At 47.2% G+C, this 11,553-nt stretch overlaps 1 long non-coding RNA gene across 1 annotated transcript in view; it reads left to right on the top strand.

Moving 5' to 3' along the window:
- Nucleotides 1–7: 7 nt before the first annotated feature.
- Nucleotides 8–11,553, top strand: part of LOC309812212 — a 44,313-nt gene continuing 32,767 nt past the window's right edge. The window contains exons 1-2 of the long non-coding RNA XR_014295301.1: nucleotides 8–222; nucleotides 9,099–9,396. This is a non-coding gene — a long non-coding RNA (uncharacterized lncRNA). The remainder of the gene's footprint in view (nucleotides 223–9,098; nucleotides 9,397–11,553) is intronic.

Raw genomic sequence — 11,553 nt, 5'->3', positions numbered from 1 at the left:
TGGCTGCCAGGGGTTAGCGGGCGTTGGTCACGTGCCGGCGGCCGTAAGCGTTTGAGACGTCCGCGCGCCGGTCGCTGCTGGTGGTGGGCGCGGCTGGGAGTCGCGAGGCGCCGGGGAGTGGGGTCAGTCAGGGAACGTGGCCGGGGCTCGTGGTGTCCGTGTATGATGCTGGAGGGCTGAGGAGAGATAGGCCGTGACTCCCGGAGACGTGAGTGAATTCGGGTAGCGTCACGTCGGGACCTCGGCGCCGGGGGCCCGCGATGCGCCGGCTGCGGATGCTCGGAAGGCCTGGGATTGCGGAACCGGGAGGGACGGTCGCGGGCGTGGATGAGAAAACCGGACCCGTCCGCCGTTCCACGGCCACCTTGTATTTGCTTTCCGTGGTGGGTCCCCTAGAGGCCAAGTAACTTGCCATTTGCACACCTAGTCGGGATCAACGAAGATGAAGTTTGCAAACACATTTTTAAACTGTGGGACTAATACATATGTCCAGTGTCAGGATTTGTGTTCGTATGCTTTTATTTGAGTACTACAGTATAGCGTCTCAGATACCACGTACAGTAGTAGATTAAGCTGTACAAAGCGGTTCAACTTTAACTCTCCTTGCCTAACGGTTAATAGGACACTATGGGAATTTGACCCATTATTAACTCAGCAGGAAAGTTGCCTCAGAAAAGGAACATTCCGGGACTTTACTGGTGGCACAGTGGTTAAGAATCCGCCTGCCACTGCAGGGGACATGGGGTCGAGCCCTGGTCGGGGAAGACCCCACGTGCGCGGAGCAGCTAAGCCCGTGCGCCACAACTACTGAGCCTGCGCTCTAGAGCCCGTGAGCCGCAACTCCTGAGCCCACGCGCCACAGCTACTGAAACCCGCGCGCCTAGAGCCCGTGCTCCGCTCGCCGCAACTAGAGAAAGCCTGCGCACAGCAACAAAGACCCAACACGGCCCAAAATAAAAATAAATAAATGAATAAATAAAAGAAACATTCTTAGAGCAGTGGTTATTAACCTTTTTTGGGGGGAAGGGTTTATGGATTACTTGAAAATGCAAAGAAATTTTGTGCATACATTCATGTAGGAAACCAGTTTGCATATAATTTCAGGGTGTTTGTGAGTCCTCCCTAAAAGCCTATCCATGGACTGACTAGCGTGTTAAAGACTGCTTGTCTAGGTACTAGATTACACATCATAAGGGTTTAAAGAAGAACAAAGGTGACCCCTATTATGTTTACTTCTCCTAGGATGAGACCTTCAAAACAGTTGTTGCCAGGTGTTTGTTCTTTTTCTGAGGATGTACGTGATAAATACCCAGCCAGGGAGCTGTATTGTTGTGTATCTTTCACACCGTCCTTGTAAACTGGATGGAATGCGAACTGTACGGAGAATGTTGACTGACGGCGTATTACAGAAAGAGAGATCTCCAGAGGCATGCTCTTAAGTGTTTTTTTTTTTTCTACAAAAAGAGACATAATACCCTTCAGGATGATACATGACTTGGCAAAGCTATGCAGTTGGTTAGTGGCAGAGCTAAGGCCAGAACCCAGGTCTCACTTCCAGCCCATCGTTCATTTCAACAATCATAGAATGCCTACTGCTGGACACTCCACAGATGTTACAAGTGGCCCCTCATCTCTTCCAGCTGTCCCAGGTCAGCTTTCCCACATGTCACACTGGCTGTTCTAAGTACTTACCACTTAAACCTCACTAGCCACATTTCTCCATATTCCACCTCCCAACCCCCAGCCTCACCTCCTGCCTAACCATCCTTAGTACATACTATGCATTCAACTAGTTACCAAATGAATGAACCCTTTTTATTTTTCTTCACTGAGAGAGACATTATCCCAGACATTTCTGGGTTCCCTTCTGAGTAGTAGTTTGTGAATCTTCATGTTTGGTTCTGTCTCTGTGAAGCTCATTCATTCCAAACTTTCTAGTGCCTTAGAAACTGAATGGTAATTTTTGTTTTTCACAGGCAACTGTGATTACTAGACAACTTGCTGTATAATATCTGGTCCTTACTATATAAAGGACCCAGCTTAGGTAGTGCTAGGCTTTCTTATAGTCAACATTGAAATGTGGCTAGTTAAAATCACAACTTTTATTCTTGCAGTAATCCATTTATCTTGTAAGGCTGAGCTGGTACATTTATTTCTTAATTACATATTGTAGTATGAGGTAATTAATGCCTTTCTAATGCAAATAAAGATTTATGCATATAATAGCACAATAGCACTTGAGCTGACTTACACAAAACTGTGGTGGATTTTAGTGCTTTGCTAAAATGACAGCTTTATACAGGCTATAACTCAGGAGAATGAAGGCAGTCTGTATGCAACCCCTACCTCCACTGAATTTGGCTTCCATTTGTCACTCATTTTATGAAATAGTCCTCCAAAAGCATTAGCTAGTTTTTTCTGAAATCTACCTTTCAAAAATCTCTTTGAATTTGCTTAACCTCTGAGGATTTTTATGGTTGCCAGGTTAGGTCACTTTCATCTTTATGTTAAGTAAATAAGTAACCAGACACATCAGTTTACCTTCTTAACCTAATTCAGAATGAGTTCATGGCAATGTAATCTTGCATTCCTTTCTCCTGCTTGAGTTCCATGACGGGAACCACCATTGTGTCAGCTTTGCCACTGTGATCAAGTCATAAATGTCTCAGATAATTCAAGCCTAGTTTACCCTAATGAAGAAAATTCGAAGATAACATTTGTTGAATTCCAGCTGTGTCCTGGCCTTTGTTTTAGATAGAGAACCTTGAGATTGGAATAATTCTCTGTTTGGACTTAACAGAAAACATCCAACAACAGGAAGCCTGTAGGACCACACTGTGCTCCTAATATTAAGGAATTGAAAAAGGAAGTGTTTTTCTATCATCAGCCCAGCAGTGGGGCTGCTGTCGTGGAGTGGTCCTGCTGAAGACCCCAACTAATAGAAATTTGTACCTCTTTTGTGTTTGAAGTGACCTCTTTGAATCCAGAAATGCAATTGCACTTTTCTCTTTATTTTGGGTCATTTGTTGACCAATACCTGTGCCCTGTCCTAGAGTAGGTTTTACCTAAAGAATAGGAGAAAAAGGTTAGGACAGATGGGCAGAGAGCATGCACTGCCTTAAAGGATGTCGTATACTGCTTTTCTCTTCCTGTTCTTCAGTTCTTCATGAGTTTGGTGTTGAATACTGATAAAACGACCTCCACAGTCAAGAGAAGGTAAGTACTAAAGGCAGCAGAATGAAGAATTTGGGGTTAGCGTTACCAGATCACAGAGCATGGAATTCTTAAATAGTTGTGCCACAGGAATTCACAGAGTTCTTGGAAGATTCGCATTCTCCCAGATCTGGTCTAAGAGCCAGAAGTCTGGTGGGTGATGTGTGTATAACAGGCACCAAGAGTCTTGTTTTCCTCCCAGACTCTTGCTCGAGTTTGAACCTAGTGGAAAGTCCGCCTCCTTTAGTTGTTGGGCAGGCAAAGGTTATCCAACCGAGTGAGGGAAGGGAGATGCATAAAATAGGAAATATGGTGATTAAGAATAAGCTTTGGAGTTAATTTTCCTGAGTTTGATTCTTTTTTTTTTTTTTTTTTTTTTTTCTTTTTGCGGTATGCGGGCCTCTCACTGTTGTGGCCTCTCCCGTTGCGGAGCACAGGCTCCGGATGCGCAGGCCCAGCGGCCATGGCTCACGGGCCCAGCCGCTCCGCGGCATATGGGATCCTCCCAGACCGGGGCACGAACCCGCATCCCCTGCATCGGCAGGCGGACTCTCAACCACTGCGCCACCAGGGAGGCCCGATTCTTTTTTTTAATCAATTAATTTATTTACTTATTTATGGCTGTGTTGGGTCTTCGTTGCTGTGCGCGGGTTTTCTGTAGCTGCGGTGAGCGGGGGCTACTCTTCGTTGTGGTGCACGGCCTTCTCATTGTGGTGGCTTCTCTTGTTGCGGAGCACGGGCTCTAGGCGCGCAGGCTTCAGTAGCGTGGCACGTGAGCTGCAGTAGTTGTGGCTCGCGGGCTCTAGAGCTCAGGCTCAGTAGTCGTGGCACACGGGCTTAGTTGCTCCGCGGCATGTGGGATCTTTCCAGGCCAGGGCTCGAACCTGTGTCCCCTGCATTGGCAGGCGGATTCTTAACCACTGCTGCCACCATGGAAGCCCTGAGTTTGATTCTTAAACATGGCTCATACCAGTTGGGTGTCCTCAGACAAGCTATTGAACTCTGAGCTCAGTTTCCTCATCTGTAAGCTGAAGGTAATAGTGCCTTCATGGAGTTGTGAGCGTTAAAGGAGAACATTGATGTAAGGCACACAGTAAGGGCTCAGTATAAATGGATCATTATTATTAAGACAATAGCCCCTGTTTTTAAGTTTCTTGGAGGTTTTCCCTCCTCAAACACTGAAAGGATTTTAATTATTTTTTTCGAATAGGATTCTTGTTCTAAAAGATTTTGTTTACTATCAAAGATTGTATTTGTGAAATGATAATTCAGTTTCCCTTTACTAATCAGAAATGTAACCGACATGCGGAGGTTTTTCCCTCCTTACCATAACTAATATAATCTCACCGGGTTCTTGTTATTCCAGCTAAAAGCAAAGAACTGTGATGTTATGGCTGGAGCAGTTTTATGATCAGTTAGACTTATGATTTCCAGTAGGCTCTTTGAAACGTTACTTATGGGTCAGAGAATCCCTGTGCCTTTTCATAGGTTCTAGACTACATTTTTCTCAATGTCAACACAGTTAGCTTCAAAATTAAAAATTAATGTTAAACTAGGATTCAGCTGGATTCTCCTGAGACTTTGCACAATGCCTGACTTATTTTGTCCTGGAGGTTGCAGTCCATTGACTTGTATTTTCATATTTCAGGCTTCAATGCAAAAGGAAAACTAATGGCTAAATTTTCTAGAGCTGTTATTATTATTATTATTATTTTTTGTGGTATGCGGGCCTCTCACTGCTGCGGCCTCTCCCCTTGCGGAGCACAGGCTCCAGACACGCAGGCTCAGTGGCCATGGCTCACGGGCCCAGCCGCTCCACGGCATGTGGGATCCTCCCGGACCGGGGCACGAACCTGCGTCCCCTGCATCGGCAGGCGGACTCTCAACCACTGCGCCACCAGGGAAGCCCCCGTAAATATTTTCTTATATTGAAATTTAAAGTCTTTGGTTTTGGCACTCAGGGACCTTCACATCTTGCCCCAGTCTATCTTTTCAGCCTCTTCCAGTGTTCCCTGTCATGCCCTCTATACCCGCTAACCTCTCAGTGTTCACCAAATACATCTGCCTTTTAAAGTCTCTCGGACCTTGCTGGGGGTTCTCTCTGCCTGGATTGCTGTTTCTTCTCCTGGTCGGGCCTCTTTGAAAACCTGGTTCAAATGTGTGCTCTGTGGAGCCTTTCATATCTCCCAGGCCAAGGTGGAAGCACTCATCATGTATTTTCATGAGATGTCTCTTCTTGGTAGACAGTGTGCTCCTAAAGCATATAGGGCTTTGTCTGATTCATCATCATCTCTCTAGAGCCAAATGTGGTGTATTAGTTTGCTCAGGCTGCTGTAACAAAATGAGCTGGGTGGCTTAAATTACAGACATTTATTTTCTCACAATTCTGGAGGTTGGAAATCCCAGATCAAGCCCTAGCAGGGTTCCAGTTGAGAAGTCTCTTGAGGCTTGTAGATGGCCGCCTTCTCACTAAGTCCTCACATGGCATTTCCTTGGTGTGTGGTGTGCTGCGGAAGGAAAGAGAGCAAGAGAAAGAAGGAAAGAGATCTCTCTCTGGTGTCTCTTTTTAAAAAAAATTATTTATTTTATTTATTTATTTTTGGCTGTGTTGGGTCTTCATTGCTGCACGTGGGCTTTCTGTAGTTGCGGCAAGCAGGGACTACTCTGCGTTGTGGTGTGCAGGCTTCTCACTGCAGTGGCTTCTCTTCTTGCACAGCACAGGCTCTAGGCATGCAGGCTTCAGTAGTTGCAGCACGCGGGCTCAGTAGTTGTGGCTCATGGGCTGTAGAGCGCAGACTCAGTAGTTGTGGTGCATGGGCTTAGTTGCTCAGCGGCATGTGGGATCGTCCCGGACCAGGGATCGAACCCATGTCCCCTGCATTGGCAGGTGAATTCCTAACCACTGCGCCACCAGGGAAGTCCAAATTCAAGACTTTTAAATGCTTTAATCCAAATACATACCCACTCCTGTCTTATATATCATTATTGTCCATCATTTTACTTATAGCTCTTTTTTTTTTTTTTTTGCGGTACGCGGGCCTCTCACTGTTGTGGCCTCTCCCATTGCGGAGCACAGGCTCCGGATGTGCAGCCTCAGTAGCCATGGCTCACGGGCCTAGCCGCTCCGCAGCATGTGGGATCTTCCCAGACCGGGGCACAAACCTGTGTCCCCTGCATCGGCAGGCAGACTCTCAACCACTGCACCACCAGGGAAGCCCCAGCTCATTTTTATATTCTTCAAATTATTTACTATTGCTGTTGTTTTTAAACAGTCGGTGCTGATTTAGAGTTGCCACGTAGTTAGTTACCAATTACTTTGCTACCATTTTTTCTCATATCTCTTTTTCAAACCTTTTCTTTCTGAAATAAATCCCATAGTATTTCTTTCAGTGAAAATCTTGATAGTGGTATTCTTTTAGGCTCTTCAGAAAAAAACAAACCTCTTCTCTTCCTCATTGTTATATTGACATTTAACTGGGAAGGTAATTATAGGTGGACACTTATTTCTCTCAGCAGAAAAATTTACGTGTATTTCTTTACAGAGAGATTATGCTGTGCCACAGCCAGTTAGCGGAGGAGCGGAGACTTGAATCCATGCCCACGTGACACTAGAGCTGAAGTTCTCAGCCGAATCCTTTGTATTTGGATTCATCAAATAATATAACGTGAACAGTAACAGGTCCACAGTGTATCTACATCATGACAACACATAGGCAAATTTTAAAATACAATATTCAATCCAGTGAAGCAAGCATCTTTTGAAAACTTCTCAAATGCTAAGCAACATGGGGCATACAAAAAGATATTGTGCTTTGGTGGAGGCAGCACAGTCTCCTTGGGGAGGTGGGAAGCACTGGCAGCATTTGTTCCAACACACTTCAGCATCCCAGCCAGGGTTCTAGGTCTTGTGATGCTGGGAAATAGCAAACACGTAAGGCTCTCTTTGAGCTATAAATGTGCTTGTATACTGATTACCCTCAGGAATACATATGCAAACATTGTATACTGGCTGAGGAGCCCCCTGAAAGCAAGCCTGGACAGGGGCATGCACATACCTAATTGATTTGGGAAAGTGAGTGATTCCAGAGACTGGGGGAGTATAACAGGGAAAAAGGAAAACCAATAAAGAGTGCATTCTCAAGCTGGTTCTGGGGCTCTGTCTTAACCAGGGTTCTCCAGAGAAGTAGAACCAAGAGATTTACTATAAGGAATTGGCTTTTGCAATTATGGAGACTGGGAAGTTCAAAATCTGCAGTGTTAGCCGGCAGGCTCGAGACCCCGGAGAGCTGATGGTACAGACAAAGTCTGAAGGTGTCCTGCTGGAGAACTTCTGCTTCAGGGAGTTCAGTCTCTGTTCCATTCAAGGCTTCAGCTGATTGGATGAGGCCCACCCATACTATGGAGGGCACTCTACTTTACCCAGCGTTCACCATTTTAATGTTGATCTCATCCAAAAAACTCTCCAAATTGACATATAAAATTAACCATCACAGGCTTGGTCCTCTGGTACCGCCTAGCAGTGTGTAGAATGTGCCTCAGACGGTGCTACCTGGGACAGAGAGGGAGCAGTTGTCTGCTGGTGCTGTGCCCCATGGCCAAGGCTTTCTTGCCTGTGGATGCATGAATCTGGGGCAGAACGCCAGAGATGCCTGGGTCAGAAGTGTGGCCAGGAGCATCAGGATACACCTTCATCAGGGTACACCTGCGTCAGGGTAAAACTGCATCAGGGTACACACACATCAAGGTACACCTGCGTCAGGGTACACCTGCATCGGGGTACAACCGCATCAGGGTACATCTGCATCAGGGTACACACACATCAAGGTACACCTGCATCAGGGTACACCTGCATCGGGGTACAACCGCATCAGGGTACATCTGCATCAGGGTACAACTGCATCAGGGTACACACACATCAAGGTACACCTGCATCAGGGTACAACCGCATCAGGGTACACATGCAGGATACACCAGCACTGGCTGGAATAAAAGGTCGGATGGGAGAATATAAGGCCAGGGCATAAGAGAGTCATAATTCCTTCTGACTACCTTAGTTTTCCTCAGTGAACACCCTTCTCCATTTTCTACTGGAGACTTTTAGAGTTACTGTTTTTCCCACTCATGATAGGAAAATCATTTAGTTTTTGTTACTCTCCAGAAATCACCAATGTCTTCGCTAACTCCTAATGATCCTCTCTGTCCTTGGATGTCACTGTCCGTCTTTCTGTCCTGCAGTCCTCATGACCACACGGTACTGAGAATACTGTTTCACTCTCCCAGCTGCCATGAAGCCTTTGAGGCCACGGATCCACCCTCTCTTCCTGTTTCTCTGTTCTGTGGTTCTTACTAATTGCTGAATAAATGAGGCTGAAACAAACTGAACAGGCTTTGCTTTTCGACTCTACCATACGGGTCCATTCTCATCGTGCTTTTAAAACTGCTGTTAGGGCTTCCCTTGTGGCGCAGTGGTTGAGAGTCCACCTGCCGATGCAGGGGACACGGGTTCGTGCCCTGGTCCGGGAAAATCCCACATGCCGCGGAGCGGCTGGGCCCATGAGCCATGGCCACTGGGCCTGCGTGTCCGGAGCCTGTGCTCCGCAACGGGAGAGGCCACAGCAGTGAGAGGCCCGCGTACGGGGAAAAAACAAAACAAAACAAAACTCTACGGTTAGACCTGACCCCAGTCCCTTAACCCTTTGGCCCCATCTTCTCATGCATAACATGAGGTACATGTTACCTACTCAGAGGTTCATTGCTCGATTACATGAGGTGGTGGGTATGAAAGCACTAACAACTGTGAAGCCGAGCAGAGCTGCGGGCTGTGACTGTTACCACGGCGGAGTTTGCTAGCTGGCCACCACAATCTGCTCCCCCGTCTTCTGCAGGAACGGACTGCCGTGAGGCTCAGCGAGAGATGGCCCTGCCCGTCTCCTTTGTTGCTGGTGTGGCCTTGCGCCCAAATGCAGGGATGCACGCGGAGATGATGGTGCAACTTTTCGGTCATCTCCCACATAGACAACGAACCCCAGCCCGGAATGGAGCTCTTTTCCCTCCTTGCAAGCTGGAACGTGGATGTGCTCACCACCCAGCTTGGACCTCGGGAGGAAGACGGTGCCCGCAGCCAGCACAGCAACAAGCTGGAAAGGGCCTGGCTCACCATCTGGACCTTGGGACTGTTATGTGGTAAGGCAATCAGCTTTTCTTTAAGACACTGTCCTTTATGTTAGAGTCTCTCTGTTTCTGCAGCCTGGACTCTGTCCCGTTATTATGAGCACGGTGTCAGCGTGAGTCTCATATAACGAAGTTCTCTTCCTTTGACACTAAACTCATGTTGGGCCTGAATCATTTGGCCTTAATTTTCTCTCAGTGAAGATGTTACGTTGGAGGGGGCAGGAGACACTGAGGACCATTCTATACCAGATATGTGAAGGATGGACAGCCCTTGCCTTTCCTGCATTCCTGTAGAATAACTCTCAACGAAAGCGTTAAGCTCATATTAAACCATCTTCTTTGTGAAGCCTTGGGCAGAGAAGGTGGAGCTGATATAACAACACCCCTGCTTTTCTTTTCGTGGCCTTGGCCAGGACTTTCTGTGACACACATTTATGAACCAGAGTCTGCCTGGAAATTGGGGCTGAGGAAATTTTCCTAGAGTGGGAAAAGCCCAACGCACTTGAAAACATGAGGCACAGCTAAGCCCAAATTCCAACTTTATCACTTAACAGTGAAGTCACTTAATCTCCCCAAGTCCCTTTTTATTATTTTATCCAGCTCTTAAATGGGGCACCACTGTCTGCTTCCAAGAGTTGCTGGGGAGATCACATACCATTGAGACAAAGGGCTCCAGCATATTTCTGGGCGTTTTGTATACTGTTCACAAATACTCATTTCTTTCCTCAGATAAATTTGGGAGAATCCGTTCTTAAAAAGTTTTGCCTGAGTTACTTTATATCCCACTCTCTCAGAAGGTATCTGAGGCTCCCTCTAAAAGCAATGTGATTTCTAAAGAAAGTTTAAAAAGTGCTTTCACACTCCTTTTAGGAGTGATTATTTAGGATTATTTTCTTCTTCCGATTCTGAGAGATGTGTGTGTGTGACGGGGTAGATTTAGTTCACTACGAAAGAGAAGGTGCGAAAAGACAGCAGTCCTTGGTTTATGACAGCATTGCTAACCTTGACGGGAGGGAGGAAAATATGGGAGGTGCTGGGCGATTCTGACCCTCAAGGTTGAGGAAATGAAAGCTAGTTTGGGAAAGCCGTGGTCAATTTTGAGTGAGACCTCTGAAGCTCCTAAGGCTGGGGAGGTCTGCCATGATGAGGGTGTTAACGATCACAGTTTAAAGTCTTGGTGTCTAAAGCCATAAGGCAGGTGATTTCTAAGGCCCCGCAGGTTCCTGGGGATTCCAGGTGTGGGGTAGATACTTAGCGTTCCCTCTCTTCTCCTTCCCCCGCTTCCTGCCTCCCTTTTCTCTTCTGCCCACTTCCCTGCAATCTTATGCATGCACGGACACTCATTTGTATTCAAAGCAAGGCTTAATCCATTCATTAAATATATACTGAGTAATAAATGTGTCAGATTCTAACCAACTGAGAAACAGATTCGCAAGGAGCCACTGAAAACCAAGGTACGGATCAGCTTTATTAATGGGCCACGCAAGTGCCCAATAGCCTGGGAAGAGCAGAGTTCCAGGTGCCGCTGGACTGGAGCTGGTGGACCCGCCTCCCACCAGAACCCTGACACCCCCATCACAGGCAGAGGGGCAGCACCCAGAGCAGCCTGGTCTGATGTGTTCGGCGCAGGGAGAGCGGCGGTCTGAGGGAGGAGGAGTTAATGTCATCTGGCAGATGAGGCCCAGTGTCCTCTGTCCTCTCGTTGCTGGTCCTGCCAATGAGAGAAGGGAGCAGTGAGTGACGGGCGGCATTCAGTACCCCTCCTGGGGGAAGAGCAGAAGTCCACCCCTCTGCACCAGGGAGGGGAGGTCTGAGTGGGCGAGTGGGGGACATAAAGGCTCCTAACAGGGAACTTTGGATCATGTCTCCTCAAAGCTCACGTTGACGTCCTAACCCCCAGGAACTCCGAATGTGACCTTATTTGGGAATAGGGCTGCCGCAGATGTAATTAGTTAAGATGCAGTCACACTGGAGGAGGGTGAGCCCCTAATCCAACACGACTGGCGTCCATATAAAGAGGGGAAATTTGGACACAGGTACACAACGAGAAGGAAGGCCACATGAAGATGGAGCAGAGATCGGGGTGATAAGTCTTCAAGCCAGTGAACACCCCAGATGGCCAGCAAACCCCCAGAAACCAGGGGAGAGGCCTGGAACTGTCTCCCTCGG

Source organism: Mesoplodon mirus (genome assembly GCF_964341445.2).
Source record: "Mesoplodon mirus genome assembly, chromosome: 11".
NCBI classification, from domain to species: Eukaryota; Metazoa; Chordata; class Mammalia; order Artiodactyla; family Ziphiidae; genus Mesoplodon; species Mesoplodon mirus.
Note: the sequence above shows the minus strand (reverse complement) of the source record. Positions and strands in the feature narration are given on the sequence as shown.